The 13564-nt window shown below is 42.5% G+C and overlaps 1 protein-coding gene across 5 annotated transcripts in view; it reads left to right on the forward strand.

The window, feature by feature from the left end:
- The first annotated feature begins 10691 nt into the window (after positions 1-10691).
- PTK2 (protein tyrosine kinase 2) overlaps positions 10692-13564 on the forward strand; it is a 224227-nt gene continuing 221354 nt past the window's right edge. For 2 of the 5 annotated variants that reach the window (XM_080381071.1, XM_080381072.1), the window contains exon 1: positions 10692-10936. The gene's annotated coding sequence lies outside the window, so the exon portion shown is untranslated. Of the gene's footprint in view, positions 10937-11517; positions 11742-11826; positions 11846-13564 lie in introns of those variants that run through there. The other 3 variants (XM_080381085.1, XM_080381086.1, XM_080381087.1) reach the window with 3 other exon arrangements.

The following is a 13564-nucleotide window of genomic DNA, read 5'->3' on the forward strand; positions in this document are numbered from 1 at the left end:
CAGGCTCATGCCTCGAGGCAGTTGGTGGTAGAAGGATACTGCACTGATGACACGAGCATCAGTCCCAACTTTGCTCCTTGCAGGGTAGGCCCCAATCTATGTTTTGCCATAATTTTCTCAGGCTGGGTCCCCAGGCCTGAGTATTTCCTTCAATAAAAATATTAATGAATGCGAAATGGTAGTGTTAATTTTAAAATAAACAATAAATATGACCAAAAACATAAGATAAAGGGCTTGCTCCTCAGCTGGGATGAATAGAGGCAGTTCTGCTCACTTCTGTGGTCACATTATGGCAATGAAGTGTTTGGTTCCGATAAAATTAATCACAAAAAAAGGACTTGGTTTGGATTAGGAGTATCATTAGCTCCTTCCTTAGTCTGTTCTTTCAAAATCCTGCTGAACAAGAGAGGAAAAAGGATGAATCATTGCAAAGCTGCAAATATTTGGCCAGTTTTAACAGTAGTAAAAGCCATTCTCCTATATTTATCTCTTCCTCTGTGGGCTCACATTGATTATTTTAGGTCATGAATGAACATATCAAGTATGTCTCTTGAAATTCAAGACAAATAATTTAATTTAGAGTGAAAAGGCAAAATAATGAAGGATTGCTGATCTATGTACCTAAAAATAAACATCACCAAGCCTGTATTTAAGCACATCAAATATTCCACAGGTGACTTTCCGGTAATTCTAATACTTGACACTACAGCTGCAGTGTAAGGAAAGAAAACAGAAGCCTAATAGACTCTAAACTAGTCCGCATTTATTGTGGTCAATAGTCTAGTATTTGTATTACTTTTACTGAGGGGACATTGTTCAGTACAGTAGTTTAAAAATAACACTACTATTGCTATTGAATTTGTTCTTTTTGATTTTTGTTTCCTGTGGAGAACTTCTCAGGCAGAGACTGAGTGAAGCAAGGCAGGGACTGGATCTATCAACATAAAAACTTTCTCATAATTTTTGCTAGATGTAAACAAGACTGTTCTAACTCTTCACCAGCCCTAGAGAAAGGGTGTTCTCTCCACTGCAGGGAAATTACAGATAAACTTGAAATTCTAGAAGCTCTATTGCCATGGTTTACTGTATTCTGGTTAAAAAACCTAGCTGCAATTTGTCTTCAACAAAACAAAAAAATCTTCAGGATTTATTTAAAAAACCTGCAAAGCCAGTCTCAGCTTTATAACATAACTAAGTAAAACTGCATGGCTTGGCATGGAAGTGGAAGCTGGGTACTCTACAGGGATTTTCAGTAACTTGTTTCTCTTTTTCTATCTAAAAATTTTGGAATGCCTTGGAAATCTAGTGTATTACTAGCAATCTTAAAACTTGTTAAACTCAAAACTTCTCTAAAATGTACTGTTGTTTTAATTTAGAGCTAATAACACTACAGCAAAATCCTACTTTCTGCACTCCTTTCATATGCTCTTTATATTTATCATATACATTTTTCCCTTCGTGCTAGAATCATGTGCACATGCACAGAAGAACACTACTGCAGTGTGCATAGTGCTTGTGTACACAAATCGTATTATATTATGGCAGTTGGTATCATCTGGTCCTTAACAAAGACAATTGTTTTCAATGCACTAGAAAGCTTCTAATTATTCTTGAACTCTCACTTCTGAAACATTAGAAAGATTAACAGAGGCAGACACTCTTTAAAGTACACAGATAACCCTATAAAATAAAACTAAAGCCTACAAGTGGTCTCTTGCTGTAGGAAGGGTGGGAGAGGTATCCCTGCCAAGCAGCCCAGATGCTAGTATCTGGAGCAAACGCTGCAAACAGCATATGGCTTTTTGTTTGCCTACCCAGGCATTTCAGCTGGTGGCTCTTGCAGCTGCTTCCAAGTTTCTGAGCTAGTCACTGGAATACCTTGACATGCTCAAGGAACTTTTTTTCCTTATTAAATCATAACAATGACAAAATATATAAATATCCCCAAAATATCATACGTTTCCCAGAAAAATTACATATACTTTCAATGTGAACATAAAGAAAACAATATTCTCTGCAGATACTGATATTTTCCTTGGCACCTGGTTAGAATCCATGGACTTTATTTCTATTCTTGATGTCAACATCTGTGAGTTTCTGTTTTCATATTGCAGGGCTTCTCTCCTTACAGCAAAGGGCAACCAATATGTACCTCTACAGACAAGAATTTGCTTTTTAAGTGCAAAATCTCTCAAATGTCTTAATGGTCTTTTTTATTACATATTTATTACATATTTTGTTAAATTTATAACTTAATTTTATTACATTTTGGTTGCATTAATCTAATTTAAATCACAGTGAAAGACAGCATTGGGGTAACCAACAAGAGATTGAAAAACCCCTACACTTGTTGCACCTGCTTGGTAAATAAACAAAGCAGCTCAGACTAGAACTAGCCTAACATAAACAGATATTTTTTTTAAAGTCTGACACAGGAGCTGATCTAGCAACATCAAACCAAACCAGTATTGAAATCTTTGTTTCTCCATTATGCACAACTCCAGTCCTTCACTGAAACTGTAGGAGGTTTTTTTCAAAGATACAGATAAAAGGGTTGGGGAAACAACAACTGTATGAAGAAAGAGAAAAAACCCTGGCTTATACACTTTGTCATCAATGGTCAGGCAACTTCAACCTCTTTTCTGAAACTCTCCTAATTGCAGCTCTCAGTGTCTTCCCATAGCTATCAAATTACTACACCTATTTTACAGACTAGAACTGGAGGCATCGAAACACTAAATGATATTAAAATCCACATAAAATTCAGAGCAGGAAAAAAGACCTAACACGGCACTGCTTCTTCTAAATAGTAAACCATCTGACAGTTCAATCGCATGTATGTGTATTATGCTGAAAAGTAATACTCTTACAAAGTTAATATTGTGATGTGCAAAAAATGTTTCTAAATAAATAATAAGAAATAATCTACATCATATTTACAAGGCTCTTGCCCTTCCTGCATACCAAAGCAGCTGGATAACTTTCTAGAGAGGCAGACATCCATAAGAAAGAAATCTTTGACTCTTTTAGAAAGAGAAATCCATAATTCAGTGCACTTCTCTCTTCCTGCTCCTGAAGCAGCCTTTATTCAACGCTATAATTCTGTTATAAAGCTAAATAGTCACAGTTTTTAAACTGGTTCAATTGGGGGGGGGGGGGGCGGAGGGGAGAGTAACATTTTTAAGAGCAAATTCTGATTAAAAACTGGTTTAGATGACTCAGCTGCTGTCAGTTCACTTTTCTATAGCTAATAGGGACTTTGATGCAGAAATGTTAGATTGCCACAAAGAACAAAAATCTTTGTGCAAACCCAAATGAATCTGGCTGTGATCCTTCTGTTATAGCAGTTGTTTTCAGAATAAAGGAACCCAAGAGATATATTTGTTTTCATCGCTTGCTATGTCAAACTGAAATGGCAGACAACATGAGGATTTATAAGAACACAATTGTTAAGGAACGTGGTCTATTCTTCAGAGGTTACTCTAAAGCATGAACTCGCCCCTACATGTGCTGCCATCAACACAAAGCAAAACACGCTGATTTAAGTCAAAGCACAGGTCTTCCCTTGTACCCCTTTTCTGTGTGCAATGTTCTTCCTACAAAGCAAATAAACTCAAGTGTGGTGCTGAGGTAACCAGATACAACGGCACTTCACAGAACACCTCCAATAGATGAAAAGGTATTATGCCTGTACTGAGAAAACTAGTAGGCAGAACTGTATATGTAACATGGAAAAGATGACAATTCAGAAAATCTCTTTTTCTATACTGCAAATACATACACGCCAATGAATGTCAGGCAGTGTACTGAAGGGGTAAAGAACAGGAGGACATGCACGAGTCCAACAGTCCTGCAAAGAAAGTATTTTCCAGTGCATTGCTGTCTTCTAAACGTACCTGCTATGATAATTAGCTCTGTATTTTATCCATTGCAGAGGCTCCCTTCAAAAACTTGTAAGAGCAGTACCCTTTCTTTGCAGAATCCTAAAGGAGAATAAATGATCGATTTTTAATTAGGCAGCTGAAGAGCAAGGACCTGAACTCAAGAAAATTACAATCCTCTTTTATTCCATTTTTATTCCACCTTTCAAAGTAGCACAGGATGAACAAATCAAAGGAATGACAGAAGCCTTCTGCTGGCTGACTTAAATTTATGAGGTAACTCATTCAGTGGTTCCCAAGTAATGACTTCATGTAGACAGCAGGGACTCTCTACACAGCCATTGTAAAATGAATTCATACAGGTCAGCAGTATCTTGGCCTGTAACTTAAAGTAACTCTTTTTAACAAGAGGAAAATGTAATGCAGGAGGATTGCCTCTGCAACAGGATACAGGATAGGAAGACTCACCCCACCCCACAAGTCACTGCTAGAACATGTCCTCTTCACCACATCCTACACAGTTATGAAAGCCAATGACACTTGGTCCAATGGAGCAATTAGAGCCCCTCATCTCTATTCTTTTGTTAGAGAGGAGAGAAAGAGTAAATTTCCAGGGCCACAACTTCAGGGAAAATAAGAAGAACCCTGTAACTCACTGGAAAGGCATATGGAACAACTACCAGTCCTGTATGCCACTCCTAAATTCCAAATCAAAGTAGTATCAAAGTCTTCAAGATTCTGGGACAGATTCCAAGGTGGCATTGTCTCTTCAGAACTCCTTCCACCTAGAATTAAAAATTACGTTGATAAATTTGTAGATACTACAGTTGAATAAACAGAGACTGGAAAATAAACAAAACATCAGAAAAACCAATGTTCACATACATTCAAAATCACTCACTGAATATGAGACTGGTCAGCAATGACCATTAATACCCCACAGAAAACAGTCTCCCTACTTAATGTATTTGGTTTTGTGTTTGAAAATAAATCTACAGAAAATAATTCTCTGATATCTAAAATGCCACTTAAAGTGGCCAAAAGGATTGCAGAAAGGAGATTTTTTTTGGCCATTCGCTCAGATGTTGAAAAAAATGTGAAAGAAAAAAAGACAACTGTTCCCAAATGTGATCGTTGTAACCTTTCAGATGATAGGTGTTCAGAACATTAGTTAATCTTATCATAAATGGATAAAGCTTAACGCAGTCTTAAAATCAAATATAGAAGTTAAAATATTCCTCACCAATCATCCCTGCCCTCCTTGCTAGCTGCACTGATGTCCTGTGGGCCCAGTGGTGAACAGGAGGATTAGATCTATACATTCACATCTGACTGCTATAAGTGTGTTGAAATTTACATTAAGTACAAGAACTCCTTTGATCAAAACATCACATATATTTTACACATCAAGGGACTCCACAGTAAAAGTGTAAGCTTACCAAAGCAGCTGAAGGGATTTTGGGAGGAATTTGAGAGAGAACAGAGTGATGACGCTACTGTCACAGTTCCTGCAAAAAGCTGAGTTGATCTGATTAATCACAAAGAACCAGAACGTGTAAAGACAAAATAATAATTAAAAAAAAAAGGAGTTTTTTCAATTCTTATGAATACTAAATGAAAATATAAGGATCGTGGGTTGGCTCAGAGCTGAGAGATAAGAAAGGCTGTGTCTTTACCGGGAAAGTCATCAAATGCGCTCCTGGAATGTAAGTACTGTGGCTCCAGTCCTGGCTTTCCCACAAGCTAGCCCCGCGGATAATGCATACGCCTGAATACCCTCCATCTCTCTTGAGCCTTCCTGAGAAAAGCATGCAACACAGCTCAAGGCATCCAAATGGTAAAAAACTGCAGAAGGTAAGTCAAAGAATTCAAGTGTTTCCTAAATGTCCGTAAGAGCTACATCCCTTTATGCTGTTTGGTCTCAACAGAATGCAATTTTAAAACATATGGTTTGATTTTGCTTGGCTACAAGTTTGTCTGAAGGTTGGTTAGCAAAAAAAAAAAAAAAAAAAAAAAAAAATTGATTTCTATCATGGGAGCCAAAATAAAATGAGTAGGGCTCCATGTGAGAGCTCATTCAGACTCTTGTGTTTTTATACTGACAGGACAGACAGAAAATGAATCTCTCCTCTTCCCTTTTAATTTCCTTTTCTTACTTTTTTCTTACTTGGAACCAGTCTAAGCCAATGCGGGACTTTTTCTTTCTTTCTAGAAATCAAAGCTACCAGTCAGGATAGAGATTTTGTTTGATTTTCTGGAAAGATAAACTTCTGGATTCCGTGCTTCCATCTAGTCACCATGCTGAAATGCCAGGTAAGGTGGTCTACATTACCAATTGGGCAGCAATGCTGCAAACGCTTCAGAAAATGAAGAAGCAGTACTGGGGGTGGGGGCGGGGGGGTCCCTTGCTGACATGTTTGGTTTTAACCAGTTATAGCCAGAAAAAAATAGTCTTGTTTTTGGTTTGGTTTGGTTTTTTTGTTTCCCACTGGGAAATCTGGGAGGTTATTACCCTGCTTCTAATTAACACATTAACATTTGCTTTGGAGGTCTTAGTTAATAACAGCAACTCATCAAGTGGGTCTCCCAGCTGGTAGGTAGTTTTTTCCACCTGAAAATTTCTTCCTGATCTTGTGCAATTTTGCCAGCTTGTCTTGGAGCTTTTCTTAAGAATTTGTGGTTTGTTTTGTTTTTTAATAAATTAGAAAAACCTCCATTTGTGACTTTCCATTCCATTTCTACTCTAGGTGCTGCACAGAAATGCTAATATAATGGTTTGTCTTTTTTTTTTTTTTAAATCCAGAGAGCAGCAGAGATGTGCATATCAAGATTATTTACATTTTGGTGCCCTTAATTGTTCAAGTCTGTAATTCTAGCCATGAGGCTGCATGTACCACTGTGGCTCTAACTGCTGTAACATGCATCCTCCATCTGTGTGGCATTATTCACTGTTAAATGTAGGTAGGACCTGGTCCCTCAAGGTAACCCATGCTGCTGACCCTACAAACTAAATATGAAAACTCCCACATCAGAAAAACTTGCACCATCAGGTTTGCAGCAGATTGTAACTCTGATATGACAGGCATTGTCATTTTATTTCTATCTACTTATCTGCTATATTCATTTCCTTACCAAGGTCAGAGTACTATGTAGACTCCTTACGAATGCACTTGAAGACTTCTTCATTTCAGGTTAATTTAGATGATTAAAAAAAAAAAAAAAAGACATCTACACATTCCCTCTTACAATGAAGAATGTTACTGTGTATATTGTGAAATACTTAACATCTTGCCATTTTCTCCTTTTTTCCCAAATCCCTCTGCATTTCATTGTCACAGCTTGAAACAGCCCCACAGTTCAGAGCTACCTGTCTTTAATAAGCCTGATCACTCTGGTTGCTTTAATAAATATTTACCATTCTGCAGAAAAGCTGAATATGCCAGACTGAAGCTGTTCTCCAAAATGCTGGAAAGAGCTAGCTCTCATTAGAGCCATTTCCCCCAGCTCTATCACTTAATAAAAGGAAAGACAATACATGCTACACTATAATGAAGTCTCCTACCTTTTTGTCTATACCAATGCAGCACAGGTTTAATAATCACTGTAAATTAAATGAGATAATGGCATGGACTAGGCAAATAATACCATTAGTAATAAACTGAATGTCTTACCTCAATATTAATCATCTGATAATAAATCATAGGGGATAGTCTTTTTTCCACTTACCAACAACTTCTGTGTAGACAGACATGGCAAGAAAACTTTAACTTTTTTAACTTTAACTTTTCTGCACAAGTTCTCAAGAATCAGAAGAAAACAAGAATCTTAGAAGACAAAGGTGCAAATCACAAGTTATAAAAGTTCAGTGATGTAAAGATTTAGGCTAATTACCTAGGTTCTCCCTTAGACAATTGAGAAAAATAGGGGTAATCAGAGAGCGATTCATGGTATTCTCAATAGGTAGGATGTATGAGCTTCTGGAAGTGTCTTTCTCAGAGGCAATTAGTTTGCATGGGGCCCTGAAGTTGGGGGCAGGGGGGGAGGGGCATGGGAATGGCAGAGATTTTAATCTGGATGCCTTATAGTCCATACAGAAGCCATGATTCTCATCCTACTTGAGTCTCATGAGTTTCTGCTAAAGCCATCATTTTGGATAATCATGTAACATTCCATCGGACAGCAACACAGCTCCCCTCTCCCAGCTGAGAGCTTGAATCATCAGCTTTTATGGAACTTCCTTTACATTTGACTAAAAACAAACTGCTTTCTGTAATATAAGAAAGATTTCCTTGCAAGTGTTTTATAAAAATCAGTCTGTTATGAAGGCAACAAGTATCTTGCTGATGAAAGTTCTTACAAGTATCTTGCTGATGAAAGAAAGTAACAAGAAACCAACAAAAAAATTTGTCACCAGGACCTGAAACAGAGACTTCTCAGGAATTGCTACAAACCATCGATTTGATTTATCATTTTGGGCTTACCTTTATCCCATTAAAATCAATGGGTACGTTCCCACAGACTACAGACAGCACGCTTTTCTGTATGAACAAGTGTAGCTATTAAAAGATTGAGCAAAAATATAAGAATCAGATTCACAGTTCTACCATTGCTGTAGCATTACTCTGTCTCCTCCATAAATTACCCATGTCTCTTATTAGTTTTCTCACCTCTAAAACGAAGAGAATTGGTTACACTGATGTTGCCCAGGGAACCTGCAGAGGATAGTTATAAACACACAGGAATAGTAATTATTTATTAAAGCAAGGACATTTGAAAATATACCTGAAGAATGTTTATTAAACCTGTATATAAAATCAATAGGATATACTACACATGACAGAAAGTAGGTATTGCTACTATCTTGTATGTGTAGGATGTAGCCCTGGAGAGGAGCTATTTGCTTTTAGGCCTGTTCATCAAGCGAATAATGTGTGAATTTGGCAGCTCAAATACTGCCTCAGCTTTCCAGTACAAAAAATGAGGATAGCTATCTTCTTCACAAGTTTGCTTAGAGGCTAGAGCACTTTGACATCTTTAGATGAAGGCTGAGACAAAGAAGAAATGATTCATAATTGGGATCAAATGCTTGGAAGGGTCATTTAGCGCAATTCCCTGCTACTGCTAAATACCATATAATAAAAATTTATGAAGCTCCATTTTCCCTTTCATTTTCTCTTTCCAGTATTTATGCCACCCCTTCCCTGTATATTAATCAGAAAATATACTCCTGTTTTACTCATGCATTTCCTTCCATTTTTACTATCTCAGTCCTCAAGAGCACTCAATTTTTCCTCTGTGTTCCTGTGAACATCCTCTTTATTGATGTCTCCCAACTTTCTGTCATCAGTAATTTTAATTAGCACATTTCTACCTTTTCTGGCAAGAGCATCAATAGTGATCCCAAGACCAATAATTATAAAATAACTGAAATCATTCTTCCTTCCTTCCTTCCTTCCTTCCTTCATTTCTGCATAGTGGTCCGGCTTCAGTAGAAAGAGTAGAGTGCATTTACTATTCCATCCAGCGTACACTGTGCGGCTTAAAGGACTCTCTCCTCTAATGGCCAAGCATTTTTCTATAAAAGATGCTTAGGATTACTGTACTGCTGTTAAAAAGAACATTTCTAGGACTTATTTTTGTACGGTGCTCAATGCATTTATATCCTGTTCAGAGCTTACCTGATGGATTGGCTCCTATAGGGGCCTGGGACATTTTAGGTGGGAATCACCTGAAAAACTGGATATACAATCTAGGTGCCTACTTGTTAACCATGGCTCCCTTGAGTGTCCTTATAGTACCTCTAAAACTAATAAATATAGGTAAGTTTAAGAGTGTGACATGTCTTACCTTAAACTACCCATATTTGATCAGATGAATCGCATCCCAAATGGCACTGCAGTGACTAGTTCTCTACCAACGATAAAGGCAGCCCAGCCAGCTAAGTCAGCTCCAGATACACTTAATCCAAAGTGAAATGCATCCTACTGCAGGTTTCCAGACACACTGGCAACTTCCAGAGGTGGAGGTTCAGGATCTGCTCAAGCTCAGGCTGCGTGGGGCATGCAGAGGAGCAAAAAGGGAGTCCAACTGCCACTAGAGGCAAGCGGTGGCTTAATACGGACTTTTAAAATGACTATTTCAGACCTAGGTTATTAAATATACTCAACGACTGACAAGCACGCAAACACTGAGGTCATACGTAAGTAAATATGCAAGTATTTTCTTGAAAGAATATCCTAGTCTTGAAACAAGAGAACAATTGTGCCAACCGGTGCCGCCGTGGCAATGAAGCAAGGCCAGAGGTCCCAGAACAAGCCAACAGAGCGAGTTTGTCTGAGGCGTCTTCATGCCTCCAGGCAGCTGGGACGCCCGGTCATAAATGAACAGGGAGACACCGAGGAGCCGAGCTTGAGAGCCGCCACTGAGAAGCGGAGTGAGGACAAGGGAGGTTAAACCTCCCCTCTTCTCGAGCTAACACCCCCCACCCCCCCGGCCCCTCAGGATCCGCGTTGCCTCGGGGAAGGAGGCAGGAAAGAGCCCCTTGAGGCCGGCGGAGGGAAGGGATGCGCCCGGCCGCCATCACCACCGCCGCGCTCAGCCCCTGACAGGATTCCAGGCGGCGGCGGGGGACTGACGGCTCGCGCCACCTGAGGCCCGCACGCCGCGCCTGCGCAGGTGGGGCGGGGCGGGGCGCCTCCCCCCCCGCCCCCGGCTTGAGGGGCGGCAGCCCGCCCCCTCTCCATCCCCCGCAGCCATGTTAGTGTGGGGAGCGAGCTGGGCGGGGAGGGAGGGGGAGAGAGAGGGCAGCCGCGCATCCCATGGTGCAGCGCGCCGGGAGGGCGGGGGAGCGGCCTGGAGTGGCCGGGGCGGGCGGGAGGGCAGGCAGGCAGGCAGGCGGCAGCTGCCCGCACCGCCGCGCAGACCCACCTAGAGCGAGCGGCAGCCGGGCGTCCACAGCAGCCGGCGCTCGGCGGGACAAGTTCGCTGCTTCTCGCCCCCAGCTCGCCGCGGCCCCTCCGCCCGCCCGCCGGCCGGAGGAGGCTGCCCGCAGCGCGGTGAGTGCTGGCGGCGGGGGCTGCCTGAGGGGAGGAGGAGGGGACGGAAGGGGCGAGGGGGACCCGCGGAATAAGGCGCAGCGGCCCCGATGGCCCTAACTTACGTAACGGGGAGGGAAGCGGTGGAAAGGGGTGTGGGGGGGGCAGCGAGTTCTCCTTTCGTGTGTGTCCCCCGTGTCCCCCCCCCCGGGCTCGGGGTGCGACGGCGGCCCCGTCTCCTGAGGGGCAGAGCCGCCCGTTTCTTCTGTATTGCTCGGGAGGGGCTGCCTTGGACGCCGGGGAGGGGGCACAGGAGACACCCCATCCTCCCACGGGGTTTGTGTGAGCGCACACACGTACCTGCACCCACGAACCGCAGCCGTGGGTGCCCGCGGCCGGGGAAGCCTCCCGCGGCTGAGGGCGCCCCGTGGCCGCGGTGCAAGCGAGGTGCTGCAGCCGGCCGAGGGGGAAGGCGGATATGGGGCTGGGGGTCCGGGCAGCGCCGCTTCCCTTCCCTCGCCAGCGGCGTCTGCGAGGGAGCCGCGCTGGGCGGTGTTGGTGGGACGGGCAGGATGGGAAGGGAATGGGAGAAGAGGAGCCTGCGGGGAGAGGTCATCTGGTGTACCGCCTGCCTCCCCCGCTCCTCCCCGGGGCGAAGCCGGCCGGCCCCTCCGCCCTGCCCGCCGCCCGGGGGGCTCGGCTGGCGGCCGGCCCTCCCTGCTCCCCGGGGCCGGGGCGGCCGCGCCGGTCCGGTCCCACCGGATGTGGCGAGGTGCTGGCGGCTCGGCGGTGGCGGGGCCGCGGCTCGGCGAGGCGGAGCGGGACGGTCCGTAAAGTAAACAAAGGGAAAGGGAAGGGAGGAGGGGGAGGAGAAGGTGTCCCCTTGCTGCCGGAGCCGGGCTTTGCCCCTTCCTCTCTCCGGGCGTGCTGGTAAATCTGTGGTTGCCTCTTAAAGCCTGGGTGGGAGCGCGGGGGAAGTGGTTAAGGTTTCTTCTCTTTGTGCGTTTTGGGGTTTTTGGGGGTTTGGTTTTGGTGTGGTGATTTCTTTTTTTTGTTGTTGTTGTTGTTATTGATTTATTCTGTTACTGAGCTCGCCGGAGAGTGAGGTTGTGTGATCCGAAGAGAAGCAGAGGCAGCTCTTTGGGCACAGACACGTTTTAGCGCGGCGAGAGCCTCTGAAATCTGTAGCGGGGAAGAGGAGCGAGTGTTCCTTAGCGTGGCTTTGGATCGACCCGGCTGGTACCACAGAAGTTGGGTTGGATAGGGGAGCCTTTGTGTTTCTTGAGGAAATCTGGTATTTTTTTCTTTTCGGTTGTAAACCTGCTTTTGTAGTATGGTGCAGATTGTACTTCTGTAGCTGTAACAGAGTATCTTTCTCTTCGAATCCCTGGGACTAATTTTGAAGCCTATGTTGTATATTGCCAATTTTCACATTCATTCTCTTTCCCAACAGCCTTTACTCAGATGATGCTTTTTTTTTTAATAAGTTATAGTCTTTCTCTTTGATTTCCCCCCTCCCCCGTCCTTTTTTTTTTCTGGCTGAAAGACTGTTCACTACATTGTTTCTGTGTTAGTTGACGTGTAGTCAGTCTTACTTAAGTGCTTTGAAAGCAGAGTGTATCCTGTAGGCCCTAGTGTGGTAGCAGCGTCAGCCTGCAGCTCAGTTTTTGGCAGTTTGACTAGGATAATAGCAGTGCTGTAGTAAATGTGTTGCACAAAAAGTTCACTTGAAAGGAGAAACACTTGGGGATTCATATTGAAGTATTTAATGTGAATGTTAGCTTGGGAGTGAAGTGGTATTGCAGTGTCCCTTAAAAATTCACTCCTTTGGCCTTTGGTCATTTAATCTTTTCTTTTTTGCTTGTGTTAATGGGGAAAGTCCCACATTCCTCAAACCTAATCTGCCTTTATCATCTCTGATTCTATTAAACCTCAGTAAGGTCAAGTGCATAACTGGATTGAGGCCAGACAATATTAAATGTTGCGTGTTTTTTTGGAAGAGCTTGTTATCTTACTGATGTCCAAAATTCCACCACTTCCTTTCTCTACCTGGCTCCTTTTTTGTTACCTTGGAAATCAGGTTGTTATCCTACCTCATATCTTTATTGGAACACCTTTGCCTGTATGGTGTGATTTGTGGATGGGGTCCACAGCCTTTCATTTTCTCAAAGCAAGTTTTAATTATGGCTGAGGTTCTGTAAAGAATATATATGTGTATGTTTGAGATCAGAGCCTGTGCAATAAATGTAATGGACCTAAAATTTGGGGGTGCTGTTAACAAAACAAAACAAACAAAAGAACCCAAACAAACCCAAAAGAGGGAAGAGACACTAGTTGCTGGCACACATTTTCACTCACAGGACTGTAAACTCTACAGGATATTCAACAAGAGAAAAACAGTTCTGAAATTAATTTGCCTTTGGTGCTATTATGTCTTAAATCCAGTTTTTGTACAACATGGCTTGGACTGATGTTTATGTTCGTTGACCTTTTATTTTGTGTGAAGGTTAAAATTACACATAAGAGGAAGATGGCATAATACCTATCTGTCAAAAGCTCCAAGCTTTATTCAGTCTCAGCCCTGGGTATTATTAAAAGTACTAAGCTTATGTAGTTAACATAGTAGTGTGTTGGAGTACTTAATCAAGA

This window comes from Falco punctatus (genome assembly GCF_963210335.1).
Source record: "Falco punctatus genome assembly, chromosome: 3".
Taxonomy (NCBI): Eukaryota; Metazoa; Chordata; class Aves; order Falconiformes; family Falconidae; genus Falco; species Falco punctatus.